The sequence below is a fragment of the Humulus lupulus genome, chromosome 4 (genome assembly GCF_963169125.1).
Source record: "Humulus lupulus chromosome 4, drHumLupu1.1, whole genome shotgun sequence".
NCBI lineage: Eukaryota > Viridiplantae > Streptophyta > Magnoliopsida > Rosales > Cannabaceae > Humulus > Humulus lupulus.
Window position 1 is genome coordinate 19,755,046 of NC_084796.1, and position 15,954 is coordinate 19,770,999.

Consider the following 15,954-nt stretch of genomic DNA (forward strand, 5'->3'; position numbering starts at 1 on the left):
AAGTGTGCTTTTGTTGGTTATGCCAACAATAGTAAAGCTTATAGGCTATTAGACTTAGAGTCTAATATTGTGATTGAATCTAGAGAAATTGAATTCTTTGAGAACATGTTAAGTGACAACAATTCTCAAGCTTCAACATCTCTAAAGGAGAATATGTTAGATGAGAACAATTCTCAAGCTTCTACATCCAAAGTTGATTCTCAAGAGGAGAACTCTCAAAAGGATGTAAAGCAACCCTTTGAACCTAGAAGAAGTCAAAGGCTTAAAATTCTAGTAGTGGATGAGATAGATCCTCAACGAATTTCGTTCTACATGGTAGAAGGAAATAGAGAGGAAGTCATTAGGAGAATTCCTATTGTACTTCTCGTTGAGGATGATGCTAAGACTTATAGAGAAGCTATGCAATCGAGAGATAGTGCATTTTGGAAAGAAGCCATCAATGATGAGATGGATTCCATTCTTTCCAATAACACTTGGGAATTGATAGACCTCCCACCGGGGTCTAAGCCAATTGGGTGTAAGTGGGTATTTAGGAGAAAATACCAAACTGACGGCACTATCCAAACATTTAAAGCTAGATTAGTAGCTAAAGGGTTTAGGCAAAAAGAGGGTATCGATTATTTCGATACCTATGCGCCTGTTGCAAGAACAACTTCTATAAGAATTTTGTTCGCTCTAGCTTCTATACACAACTTGTATGTTCATCAAATGGATGTCAAAACAACATTCCTTAATGGTGACCTCAATGAGGAGGTCTATATGGAACAACCCGAAGGGATTGTCCTACCAAAATATGAACATAAAGTGTGTAGACTTGTAAAATCCTTATATGGATTGAAACAAGCTCCTAAGCAATGGCATGAGAAATTTGATCAAGCCATCATGTCTAATAGGTTTAGACATAACAATGGTGACAAGTGTTTGTATTCCAAAACTTGTAAGGGATATGTGACCATTGTTTGCTTATATGTGGATGACATGCTTAATTTAAGTAATAGCATGAAAGGGATAGATGAAACGAAGAGGTTTCTATCATCAACCTTCAAGATGAAAGATCTTGGAGAAGTTGATACCATACTCGGTATCAAAATAAAGAACACATAGTGGGGGTTTTGCGTTAGGGCAAGCCCACTATGTTGAGAAAGTATTGAACAAATTTAACCATCTCAAGGTTAAAGATGTCAATACTCCATTCGATCATAGTGTAAAACTAGAGAAGAATGAAGGAAGAGCGGTGGCTCAATTGGAGTACACTAGTGCTATAGAGAGTCTAATGTACGTTGCCCAGTGTACTAGACCTGATATAGCATTTGCTGTAAGTAAACTTAGTAGGTTTACAAGTAATCCAAGTGTGGATCACTGGAAGGCAATTGGAAGAGTCCTAGGTTATCTTAAGAAAACCAAAGGACTAAGCCTTCACTACTCCAAATTTCCTTCGATTTTAGAAGGATATACAGATGCAAGTTGGATATCCAATCTTGGGGAGGTGCAACTGTTTGGGTATTTACACTTGGTGGAGGTGCAATTTCTTGGGGTTCCAAGAAACAAACCTGTATATCTCATTCCACTATGGAAGCAGAGTTCATAGCTCTAGCTGCTACCGGCAAAGAGGCCGAATGGTTAAGGGATCTGTTCATAGAGATTCCCCTAATCAAAGATAATGTATCTACTATATCGATACATTGTGATAGCCAAGCGACATTGGCTAGAGCATACAGCGGAGTGTATAATGGGAAGTCTAGACACATTAGTCTAAGGCATGGATATGTAAGAGAATTGATTCAAAGAGGAGTTATCTCAATATCCTATGTGAGAACTAGTGAAAATCTGGCAGATCCTTTCACTAAGCCACTAACGAGGGATTTAGTGGATGCATCATCTCGTGGGATGGGACTTAAACTCCCTAAAGAGATTCACGATTGATGGTAACCTATCTTAACACTAGTTATTCAACTAGTGTTAGGTTCAATAGGTAATAGCAAGTCATTCAAGTGAATATTAGTTGTACTCAAAACAAGTCCCATGTGAGATATTGAGTACTTGTGTGTTACCAAGTGGAGGGTTAAAACCGAAAGGTTTTTTAATAGAATTCAGTCTTGTAAAGACAAGTATTTTTGGTAACAAAATTCTATAAGAATTCTACCTATATGGACCTAGGGGTGGTGCTGCCTCTCATGAGAATTGGGAGTATTCTCAAGAACGTCCATGAATGGAAAGTGCACATGGCCATTAACGGTGCAAAGCGAGACATAGAGGTCTCAAGTGAACATCGCAAAGGTGTGTGTGTTATCACCGATTTGTTATCATGAAAAGATGGTTCAATGCCTAGTGCAACCTAATTTTCGACAAATTTTATGATAATTACACTATAGTAAAGTTCAAGTTGAAAAACACTTTACTTTATGCACTAATGCAATGACTCCTATAAGAGAGAGTTTGATAACTCTACAAAACAGAGTTATTTTACCACTTTTTATGTGCTAATTGTTGCTTAATTCTTGAGTTTTTAATTGATTTATTAAGTTTTTAAGTAATTTTGAATTTATTAGGTTTATTTTGATTTTATATATTTTTATATGTTTTTATAGATATTTTATTATAATATGTTGTAATTTAATTATATGAAATTTGTATTGTTAAGTTAGAAGTTAAAAGTGTAATTCTTTTGAACTTAAATGCTATATTAAATTAAGTTATAATCAATATTTTCAAATAATTAATATGATTTATTTATAATTGAAAATATTTGATTGTTATTTAATTTATTTTCATCTTGTAGGAATTATGTTGTATGCTTGAAAAAGAAGGAAAAGAAAGAAAAAAAATGGCATTTTTGAAGAGATTAGCAAGGAAGTTGGGCATTTTTCAAATCCTAGCCCATCTGTCACTCAGGCCCACGCCTGCCTCAAGCCCATCACAAGCTCACACCACCATCAATCCCAAGCATCTCCTCATATGCTTGCCTCCAACGCTTGCCAATTTTCTTGCCTTCTCCAAGCCAAGTCAATACTTCTCAGCATTACCAATTGATGCCTCCACGTGGGACTCCCATCTCATCATCATAGCAAGGCTCCCTTCACTCCTGGCCCAAGCAATTTGGCCCATCATCACATGAAGCCTCCAACCGTGGGCCTGTCCTTCGGCCCAGCAGTGTTCCAGCCGAGTCTCACTGCCCAGCCGCAGGCGTGTGCCGTACACCATCCCCTTGAGCCCATCAATTTGCTCATTTGTCCCCTATGACAAAAATGTCAACTTTTTACCATTTTGTCTATACATTTTTACCACTATATCATCATTACACCCTATAATTTACCTCTACATACCATATTTATTTTATTTAATTAATCTAATCAATTTAATTAGTTTAAATTGATTATTTTAATAATCTCACTTTGGCTATAAATATGGACTTTCAAGACCATTTTAGGGTGCTTAATGTTTTGGCTACCATCTTTTTCTCTCATTTTCTATCTACCATTCTCTCTTCCATTTGGGTTTTTCAAGAGCATTTTGCAAGTATGTATGTCATTTATTTTGCAATTTCTACTCTAGTTATGTGCTTCTAATCTTTGTCATAAGATTATTAAGATCATGATGAAGCAACTTGTAACTAGGTAATATTTATGTTGTATGTTGATTTCCCTTGTAATACAACAAAGTTTATGAATTTTTCTTCTACATATATTTCTTTCATCTTAAATATCTTGTATTTTAGATTGTTAGAACATATTTACACTTTGTTCTTCATTAGTGCATAAACATAATATTCTTTGTGTAAGATGTGTCATTAAATTGTACACATCCATGCTTAGAACAAAAATATTATGTTTTTCCTTATAAATAATGTTCATTGATTTATTTGTTATTTCATTAGATTGATTTACACTAAATGCTTTGAGATTATAATTTTGAAAAGTGAAGAAAAATCCTATCTTTTTATAAGAAATTTGTGCTTAAAATTATAAATCTTTTTGGAAAATGATAGTTTAAATTATTTTAACTATCACTAAAACTTGGGAATCAATATACTAATAAATATTATTAAACTTACATTTTGTGGATTCTAGTATCTTAATAATCTTTTCTTTTAACACTTATTTTCAACTCATTATTGCTTTATTTTTATTCTCTTAAATAGCTCTATTTTTCAATCTTTTATTTTATGTTCATAATATTAAAATTCATCAATCTTTGGAGCTAGGTTAGAATTTATTACTTTTAATTTAAAATAGTTTTCTTTTTTATTTTAGACAACTCCTTTGGGTTCGACCTCGTGCTTACACGAAAACTATTCTATAAATACGATTCGTGCGCTTGCGAGTATAAATATTTAAAACATACCCGTTTTGGGTCCATCAGAGTTCTTATTTAATCAAGTGGGGGATATGTTATATTTCAAAATATAATGATTGATTAAATAAGTGTTACAATAGATAACTATTTAATCTTGTGGGGGAATGTTATGTTATTTTATAATATAATGTAAAATTATATTATATTATAATATAATGTTTTAGATTAAATAAATGTGACAAAGTGTGTCACATTTTGTAACATATAATAGAGAGTTACAATATTTAGATATAAGAGATATATCCAAATAATGTAACATATTTGGTGTTACAAATTTGTAACTTCCAAATATTACCCTTTATTGTGTAAAATTGTTGTTACACAATATTGAGATGAATTTCATAAAGCCATATGTGTTATGGCTGTTAAAGATATGATTTTAACCCCAATAATGTGTTTTGGGAGTTACAAAATCATTTGGGAGGGTTTGGAACCGTTTGGAAAAACATCACAAATATTTATGCTGAAATTGGTCAGTGGCGGCCACCAACATTCAGTGGCCGCGGCCTGTGGGACAGAGACTAGTGGCCGCGGCCACCATTGTCTCTGGCCGCGGCCATAGGCCAAAAACTGACCAAATTTTCAGTTTTTTCAATATTTGTTGAACGGCTCAAAAAACCCAAATAACTCCCAAATCTCTTTTTTAATTCTATATTAATCCAATTAAACATTGGTAACAGCCATGGGGGTTGGTGGAATTTGAAATTCGAATGTCTCTAAACTCTATAAATAGGAGCCTATAGCTCACTTGTAAGACACAACTTTTCTATCCACTAGAGTACTTGGCTAGAAACACCTTGAGGCTTGATAATTCCAGAAAGCTTTTCCAATATCTGAGAGAGATCCCTTAGTGCTTGAGTTAGGAGAAAATAAGCTTTTGATTGTTAGAGAATATATTTTTATACTCAATGGAAATATGGAAAACCCAAAATACAATTCTATGCAAAAATACAATAGACAAGATAATATTGATTAAATAAGTATTACAACTCAATTGCTCAAAATACAAGTAAATAAAGAGATGTAGAAGAAGAAGATTACAAACTCAATACTATAACAATACAAGTAAATAAGAAGAACAAAAGAATGAAAACACAAACTCTCATACAACCAAAGTATAGAGTAGTGGGGATCACCAACTTGAACAAAGTTCAAGACCTTTGTCCAAAAGCTTATTTCCCCCTATTCTCTAAGCACTAAGGGATCTCTCTAGGAAATAGCTATCTGGAATTATCAAGCCTTTTGGTGTATTTTCCAGCCAAGTGCTTTGTGGATGAAAAATGGTGTTGTCTTACAAGTGAGCATTAGGCTCTTATTGCTTTTGAATGATAAATTATTAAGATGACAATTTTATGGATTTTATATGACATGCCTATATATTGATTTTGTGAATCAATAGAATATATCAATATGTGGATATGTGTATTATTGTATGATATCAATATTATTATGGGATTAACAATGCATGCTAATATTATTATTTAGTGACAATAATTCTTAAACATTGAATATCTCAATGAGGAGACATTACAAAATTGGAGAAGCAATTTTTAATCTTTACACCAATGGTGAATAAAATAGAACTTTATTCATTTTGGTTAAATATGGTGATATGTTTAAATCAATCTCAGTGAGGAGATAATTTTAAACAAAACATAAGAAATCAAAGTGTTTAAATAAATCAATGAGGGTTTATTTTCTTTAATTTAAAGTGTTTAAAAAAAATGACATTTTCATTTTGATTTTGATGAGAAAATCAATGGATGTCAAATTGATGTTTTCAAAAGAATCTCAAAGAGACTCTTAAGAAATACACAAAAGTTGTTTAAGTGATTTATAGATTATTTAGACAACTAAAAATGAAATTTGTGATTATTTGTTTGAGAAATTTTCACATTACATTTGTGTTCACATTTTATTTTGTGAAATATATAAAAGAAAGAAACCATGTAAAAGTTACTTTCAAATAAGTGTGCCTTGCTTTAGCAAGTAAATAAATCAAGATAAACATTGAGGTTTTATCTTGAGAGTTTATCATGTGGCATAGAAGACTTATGATGAACTTTGAGAATCATAGGTCTAGATATCTTGGGGATAAATGACTTATTAGAAATGAAGATATTTCTATTTTAAAGTGGTATTTTATTATAACTATGTGAAAAATGTTGGGGTAATGCTCCAAAGTTAATCAATTTATTGTTAATTAATTGATTAATTTGGTCATTCTATCAAATAGGTGATTTGGAATTCCACATTCTAAATCACATTGGCTATATGTGTATAGAATGGATAAATCTAGACATGATTGGTGTCTAAAGTCATTGTTTGTAATATTTTGATTCAAGAAGGAATCAATTTAAACATAAAGGAGAATTTTAGAAACAAAGAGGTTTCTAGAATTAATATTTAAGAAAAATGTTTATCTTGGATATAAAACTATAAAATAGTGGGGGTGTTGACTATGGTCAAAATCACTATTTTAAAGGGGTAACTATTTTAATCAAACTATGGCTAGCAACAAAGTTTGAATAAAATAATGAGAGTGTCTAAGTATGCATACATGAGAAAAGAAATGATTCAAATGGAATCATTTCTACATCTCAAGGGGTGGGACTTAGACTCCCTAAAGAGATTCACGGTTGATGGTAACCTATCTTAATACTAGTAACCAAACTAGTATTAGGTTCAATAGGTAATAACAAGTCAATCAAGTGAATAGATAGTAGTACTCAAATTTTGTCCCATCTTAGATATGAGTACTAGTGTGTTACCAAAATGAGGGTAAAAACCGAAAGGTTTTTTAATAGAAATCAGTCTTGAAAAGACAAGTATTTTAGGGTAACAAAATACTGTAAGAGTTCTACCTATATAGACCTAGGGGTGGTGCCGCCCCTCATGAGAATTGGGAGTCATTCTCAAGAAAAGTCTATGAATGGAATGTGCACATGACCATTAACGGTGCAAAAGCGAGACATTGAGGTCTCAAGTGAACACAACAAAGGTGTGTGTGTTATCACCGGTTTGTTATTAAGGGATAGTGGTTCAATGCTTCGACAACCAAAATTTCAACAAACTTTGTGATAATTACACTAAGGTAAAATTCAAGTCGAAAGACATTTTACTTTATGCACCAATGCAAAGGTTTCTATAGAGAGTGATTATTTAATCAAGTGGGGGAATATTATATTTTAATATAATGTTTGATTGATTAAATAAGTGTTACAAAAAGTGATTATTTAATCTACTGGGGGAATGTTATATTATTTCATATAATATAATATTAGATTAAATAATGTGACAAAATGTGATTTGTCACATAAATGTGATTTGTCACACCTTGTAACATATTATTGAGAGTCACAAAATTGGACTAATGTGTGTGCCCAAATGTGACATATTTTGGAGTTACAAAATCAGTTACAAATTTGTAACTCCCAAATATTACCCAATAATGTGTATATTATATGTTACACATTTGAGATTGGATTTCATAAAGTCATGATGATATATGACTGTTGGAGACATGTTTTTAACTTCCAATAGGTGTTTGGAGGTTACAAAATCATGTGGGAAATGATTTGGGACATTTTGGAAAAATGACTTTTTTGTGCTGAAAATGGCCAGTAGCCGCGGCCAGTGAGGCTGACAGCCGATGTGTATTTTCAGTTTTTTCCATATTGAACGGTTCTAACATCCCAAATAAATCGCAAATCTCCATTTTAATTCCATAAACATCCAATTAAACATTGGTAACAGCCATGGGGGTTGGTGGAATTTGAAATTCAAAGGGGTATCTCAAACTCTATAAATAGGAGCCTAATTGTCAGGTCCCGACCAGTGACCCTCGACTAGTGGGCGCGCATCCTGCGCACGGACTCGTGCGGACGAGTGGGCCGAGCAATGTCACGACTAGTGACGCGGCCCACAAAGGGTCCATGGGGCTTGGGCGGTTTGGGGATTACTTAGCATGAATGTACTCCTCCTTCTTAAGTAACTTAGCATAGTAGGTTTACTCCCTTAATGGGCCGGCCATTTAGCTTAAGGGCTTGTCCATATGCTTTTAGGTAGTTATTTTAAGGGAAATGGATGGTGGGGAGCTTGCCACTTGTCGGCCTAGGGTGAACACTAGTTGACTATATATATAGCAATGCCCACACATGTTTAGGGGCTGCCATTACATTTCTCTATACTTGTAAACACATTTGTTATCAATACAAAGCACGGATTCTTTGTACCTTGTTGCCTTGTTCCTTTCATTAAGTTGCTTGCACTCTTTCGGAGTGGTTTTCCATACCCACTCTTTTAGGCTGACTTTGCCGACGGACTGGTGAAGTGCCGCACTCCCTAACCTCGGTGGGTTCGGAGCGTGTCAGGTGGTATCAGAACGTGATTGTGAGGAGAAAGAGTAGAATTAATGACGGACCAACCAATGGCGGAAGCCACGAAGCAAGTGTCTATAAAGAAATCTGATCTCAGAGAAGTGGTAACTAAAATAGAAAAACATCTCAAAACGAACGCTTACCTTGTCCATGCCATGGATTCACGAATTGGAGGCCTTGAAGAAAAATGCAAGGATCTAGAAGCAGAAGATGCTGCTATACACGGCTCCATTTCGGATGCACTTCAAATGCAGGCCGAAAGTCTGCGAGATTGTGTTGGAACCATGAAGGATTTGTTGCTCGCAGAAATGAATTCCATACGAGCCCGGCTCGATGTCATGGAGGTAAATGAAAGAGAGAGAGACGCAGAGCATCGGAAGATGCTCAACCGGTAAGAGGAGGCGAATACAGCCGCCATGGCCAAGCTTGAAGAAATCCAAGCCGATTGGGCCATGTGTAGAAGAGCCGCGTCCGGAGGTGGAGTTTCCACCCCCTCGGTTCATAAAATCGAAATACCAAAGCCAAAAGCTTTTGGTGGGGCCCAAAATGCCAAAGAAGTTGACAACTTCATATGGGGCCTATCTCAGTATTTCGAAGCTACCAACATCACCGATGAGGCAGTAAAAATCCGAACCTCGGTTATGTACTTATCCGATACTGCCATGTTATGGTGGCGCCGGAGGCATGGCGAGATTGGAAGACAACTCTGCGTGATGGACTCTTTTGAAGATTTCAAAAGAGAGCTAAAGAAGCAGTTTTACCCCCAAGAACGCACTAGATGACGCGAAGGGCCAGTTGAGACGGCTTAAACAAACTGGCGGGATCCGAGAGTACGTAAGAGACTTTACAACTTTGATCCTAGAAGTCCCAAACACTACCGAAGAAGACTCACTATTTAACTTCATCGATGGGTTACAACAGTGGGCTAAAGTTGAGTTAAGGCGGAGGAATGTTCAAGATCTTTCATCAGCCATTGCAGTGGCCGAGAGCTTAACCGACTATACTTCTAAATAATCCTCCAGACCGAAGGAAACAAAGACGTTTGTTAGCTCGAGGAGTGGAGGGGGAGAACGGTGGAAGGCTCGTGGGACGTATGATGCTAGTGCGAGTCAAAAGGGGAAGACTAAGGAGATGGCCACACGAGACACTGTTCGATGCTTTGTCTGTGCTGGGCCACACTGGGCGCGGGAATGCCCTCAGAAACGGTTGTTGAATGCTCAGGCAGTCGTTAAACAAAGGGAGCTCGAGGAACAACGAAGACTCGAGGAGCAAGGAGCCAGGTGCGGCTCGATGAAATTGTTGAAAGCCTTGAAAGCCAGCCCACGAACAAGAGCAGATGGCCAGATGTTCGTGGATATCATCCTCAACGGAACGAAGATGACGGCGCTGGTCGATACAGGTGCGTCTCAAAATTTCTTGTCACCCTTTGGAGCGAGGAGCGTTGGGGTAAAGCCTGCTCATGAAGGCGGGGCACTGAAGACGGTAAATTCAGTACCTATCCCAATAACCGGCGTTGCCAATGGCGTTGAAACCAGTCTTGGTGAATGGACTGGTCGGACTAATTGGTCGATAGTGAACATGGACGACTACAACGTTGTCCTAGGGATGGAATTCTTTGATCAGACAAAGGCCATCCTCATTCCCTATGCCAATCAGGTTTGCATCTCTGATGATGTCGGTCCGTGTGTTGTTTCTACCCGAACAGCCATGGAAATTGAAGAGCAAGCGTTGTCCGCCCTTCAATTCAAGCGAGGAATGCACCAGGAGGGTGTGAGTTACCTTGCTATACTGAAGGAGTTTGATGATGAGGTATTGTCAGCCCCAACAGTGGAACTCGATGAAGTACAAAATGTGCTGAATGAGTTTGAGGATGTGATGCCGGATGCCTTGCCTACGCAGCTACCCCCTCGACGTGGTGTGGACCACGAGATCGAGCTAGAAGCTGGTGCCAAGCCTCCCGCGATGTGTCCTTATCGGATGGCTCCGTCGGAGTTAGCCGAGCTGCGTAGTCAGTTGAGAGAGTTGCTCGTCGCTGGCTTAATCAGACCCTCTAAGGCACCCTTTGGGGCGCCTGTGTTGTTCCAGAAGAAGAAGGACGGGAGCCTTCGGATGTGCATCGACTATCGGGCACTTAACAAGATTACCATAAAAAATAAGTACCCGATACCGCTGATCGCGGATTTGTTCGACCAGTTAGGAACTGCTCGATACTTTACCAAACTTGATCTTTGCTCCAGCTACTATCAAGTGAGGATTAAAGAGGGTGACGAGCCGAAGACCACTTGCGTGACTCGATTCGGCTCGTATGAATACTTGGTGATGCCCTTCGGTCTTACCAATGCCCCCGCGACGTTCTGCACATTGATGAATAAGGTATTTCAAGATTACCTTGATAAATTCATTGTTGTCTATTTGGACGAGATAGTCATATATAGCAACACTCTGGAAGAACACCTTGACCACTTGAAATTAGCTTTTGCTTTGCTAAGGGAAAATCAACTCTTTGTTAAAAGAGAGAAGTGCACCTCTGCGAACAACGAAGTAATGTTCTTGGGTCATAGAATCAGAGACGGACTTCTGATGATGGATGGGGCCAAGGTGGTGGCCATCCAAGATTGGGAACCCCCGAAGAAAGTCCCCGAACTAAGGTCCTTCCTTGGTTTGGTGAACTACTATCGATGGTTCATCAAGAGCTACTCTGCCCGAGCAGCTAACCTGACCGACATGCTCAAGAAAAATAAACCTTGGGTATGGGACGCTCCTTGCCAAAACGCGTTCGATGACTTGAAGGACGCGGTAGCTGTTGAACCTTTGCTGGTCCTGCCTGATTGCGCAAAGCCCTTTGAGGTGCACACTGATGCATCCGACTTTGCCATTGGAGGAGTCCTAATGCAAGACAACAGACCGGTTGCCTTTGAGAGCCGCAAGCTCAATGAGACCGAGCGGCGGTATACGGTCCAAGAAAAGGAGATGACGGCTGTGGTTCATTGTCTGAGAGTATGGCGCCATTATCTCATCGGATCCTTCTTTGTTTTCATGACTGACAACATAGCCACAAGTTACTTTCAAACTCAGAAGAAGCTGAGCCCGAAGCAGGCTCGATGGCAAGACTTCCTTGCTGAGTTCCACTACTCGCTGGAGTATCGACCGGGGAAAGTAAATGTGGTCGCAGATGCACTGAGTAGGAAGGCATCCCTCGCTGCACTCAGTCGACCATTGGGTACTCTTGTGGCTCGGATAAAAGAAGGGTTAGCACATGATCCTTTGGCCAAAAGTTTGATTACTATGGTCGAGGAAAAGAAGACTCGGAAATTCTGGCTGGTCGATGGTTTACTCTATGCCAAGAGTCATCGAATATATGTACCTAAATTTTCCAGTCTTCGAAGGGAACTCATCAGGGAATGCCACGATTCCCTATGGGCCGGGCATCCGGGAATGAAGCGCACCTTGGTGCTCATAAAGGCGATTTACTATTGGCCTCAACTTCGTGATGATGTTGAAGCTTATGTTCGCACTTGTCTTGTTTGCCAACAAGACAAACCAGAACAACGCTCACCAGGCGGGTTGCTGGTCCCTTTGCCCATTCCTAATAATCCATGGGAAAGTTTATCTATGGATTTTATTACTGGCTTTCCAAAGTCAGATGGTTGCGTAAGCATAATGGTGGTTGTTGATCGATTCAGCAAATATGCAACCTTTATCCCGGCCCCAATCGAATGCACGGCGGAAGTAACGGCGAGACTATTCCTAAAGCACGTTGTGAAGTTTTGGGGGATACCCTCAAGTATCATAAGTGATAGGGACCCCCGTTTTACTGGTCGCTTTTGGACTGAGTTGTTTAAACTCCTTGGTACGGAATTAAACTTCTCTATTTCGTTTCACCCTCAAACCGACGGACAGACTGAGAGGGTGAATGCGTTGGTCGAGTTATATCTGAGGCACTATGTTAGTGCGAATCAGAAGAATTGGGCAAGTCTGCTTGACGTTGCCCAGTTTTCATTCAACCTTCAGCGAAGCGAGTCCACGAGCAAAAGCCCGTTTGAGCTGGTCGTGGGAATGCAACCTCAGACGCCTCACGTGCTGGTCACGAATTACGACGGGCAGAGTCCCGCAGCGTTTAGGTTTGCGAAAAATTGGAGTGAACAGGCCGAGTTGGCCAGGGCTCATTTGATGCGAGCCCAGAAACGTATGAAGAAGTGGGCGGATAAGAAGAGAAGGCAAGTCGAATTCCAAGAAGGTGATCTTGTCTTGGTGAAGATGTTGCCTCAACAGTTCAAAGCCTTGCGGAGATTCCACAAAGCTTTGGTTCGGAAATACGAAGGCCCATTCCCGGTGCTCTGGAAAGTGGGCTAGGTCGCCTACAAACTTCAGCTGCCTCCACAGTTGAAGATTCATCCAGTATTCCACGTGAGTATGCTGAAACCTTATCATGGTGACGAAGAAGACCCCGAGCGGGGAGTGTCCAAACGAGCCCCTACGGCAATGACTACTTCTTATGATAAGGAAGTCGAGTGTATTCTGGCCGATAGAGAAATCCGGAAAAAGAGGATCCCCAGATACACGAAATACTTAGTTAAGTGGAAAGGTTTGACAGATGAAGAGGCTAGTTGGGAACCAGAATCCCTTCTTTGGCAATTCAGAGATCACATCCTTCGTTACAAGGATGGTGATGCGACGGGGACGTTGCGAACTTAAGTGGGGGAGGGTGTCAGGTCCCGACCAGTGACCCTCGACCAGTGGGCGCGCATCCTGCGCACGGACTCGTGCGGACGAGTGGGCCGAGCAATGTCACGACCAGTGACGCGGTCCACAAAGGGCCCATGGGGCTTGGGCGGTTTGGGGATTACTTAGCATGAATGTACTCCTCCTTCTTAAGTAACTTAGCATAGTGGGTTTACTCCCTTAATGGGCCGACCATTTAGCTTAAGGGCTTGTCCATATGCTTTTAGGTAGTTATTTTAAGGGAAATGGATGGTGGGGAGCTTGCCACTTGTCGGCCTAGGGTGTTCTCTAGTTGACTATATATATAGCAATGCCCACACATGTTTAGGGGCTGCCATTACATTTCTCTATACTTGTAAACACATTTGTTATCAATACAAAGCACGGATTCTTTGTACCTTGGTGCCTTGTTCCTTTCATTAAGTTGCTTGCACTCTTTCGGAGTGGTTTTCCATACCCACTCTTTTAGGCTGACTTTGCCGACGGACTGGTGAAGTGCCGCACTCCCTAACCTCAGTGGGTTCGGAGCGTGTCATAATGCTCACTTGTATGACACACCATTTTCCATCCACAAAGCACTTGGCTGGAAAATACACCAAAAGGCTTGATAATTCCAGAGAGTTATTTCCTAGAGAGATCCCTTAGTGCTTAGAGAATAGGGGGAAATAAGCTTTTGGACAAAGGTCTTGAACCTTGTTCAAGTTGGTGATCCCCACTACTCTACACTTTGGTTGTGTGAGAGTTTGTTTGTGTTTTCATTCTTTTGTTCTTCTTATTTACTTGTATTGTTATAGTATTGAGTTTGTAATCTTCTTCTTCTACATCTTTCTATTTACTTGTATTTTGAGTAATTGAGTTGTAATATTTATTTAATCAATATTATATTATCCATTGTATTTTTGCATAGAGTTGTATTTGGTTTTTCCATAATTCCATTGAGCAATAATATATATTCTCTAACAATAGCTTCTAATAATATAAGAGTGTAGTTTTGAGAGTTAAAATATGATTTTTTACTGGAATAATTCATAGTTAATAAATTAATTTATGGAACTAAGAGTTAGTGAAATTAATTAAATTATTGGAGCTTAGAACTACGAGTCCATACTGTCCTCGTACTAGCTCGATGACACAGATGTAGGATTTTGGTAAAAAAAAAGGAAATAATTACAAATAATAAAGTATTATTTTTAATCTCACAAATTAATATAATTTATGAAATAATATTTAATAACAAATAAAATTATATTGATACTTTTGTGAAATTATTTTTTTTATTGAAAATTATTTAATCATATTTAATTTTGTAGTATAATTGTATACTACATAAAACAATATGATAATGGCCCAACAAATAGCATTTTATAGAGATAAAATACCACAGGACCCATAGCCTTGTAGTTGGCTCCAACCACAGTCCAAATGGACTGTGGTCCACGCATAGGCCCAATGAGATTAAAGCTAGGTCTTATTTCTATTGTTATATTAATTGAATATAATATCAAGAAAAAAAAAGACATCATATGCATTCCACATTATTTTCCAAGAGAGAAAAATAGAGAACTTTGTTCTTTTTGTGTTGTGAGAAGAACACTCTTTCATGTGTTAAGATTCAAAAGTGCGTTATTGTGTATTCTACCAAATAGCATAGACATCCACCTCTCTCATTCTCTTTCTGCAAGCCATAGTATGGAAGATGGTGAGTTAAGAGGCTAAGGCGTTATTTGATCTACACGTATTCAATATCTACAAAAGGTATTAGAAGTCTCTCCATTGGACTTCTCCTCATTCATATCTCTAGAACGAGATTCCTCCTCAATTCTCAAGTGTTTGAGAATTTCCTCCAAAGAAATCTCTTCATTTCTATGGTAAAGTTTCTTTCTACAGCCTCTCCAAAAAGGAGGTAACTTGGCTATAATGTTACCAACAAGGAATTGTTCCGGCAATACAATGTTAACTGTACACAATTTATTCACAATAATTTGCAACTCATGAATTTGATGGAGAAAGGGTTTATCATCATGAAATTTAAATTTCATATATTGAGTAATAAGGAATTTCTTAGTACATTCTTCTTCCGCTTTGTCCTTCTTTTCCAAGGCCTCACAAATCTCCTTGGCAGTTTTGGTGTTGGTGTAGAGATCATAGAGCCTATCCGAAAGAGCATTGAAGATGTGACTTTTGGGAAAAATTATACATGATCTTATTTATTTTCATGTAAATCATATATTAAAAAATTAATATAAGAAAACCTAGAACATGTTTCTATAATTGAATTAAACAGAGATAATGATAAGAACACTTACATTATGTGCAGCGGAATGAATAAGTCATTCCTTCAGTTTCTCTAACCCTTGTATCCTTTCTATCGCAGGGTATCACCAAGAAACTGAACCGATCTTCAAATTTCTTCATAGCCTTCCAAAGTATCCTTAGAATCACCTAGACTAGAGTGAGAAATTTTCAACACATGAGATAGATACAAAGAGAAGAAAAAAAA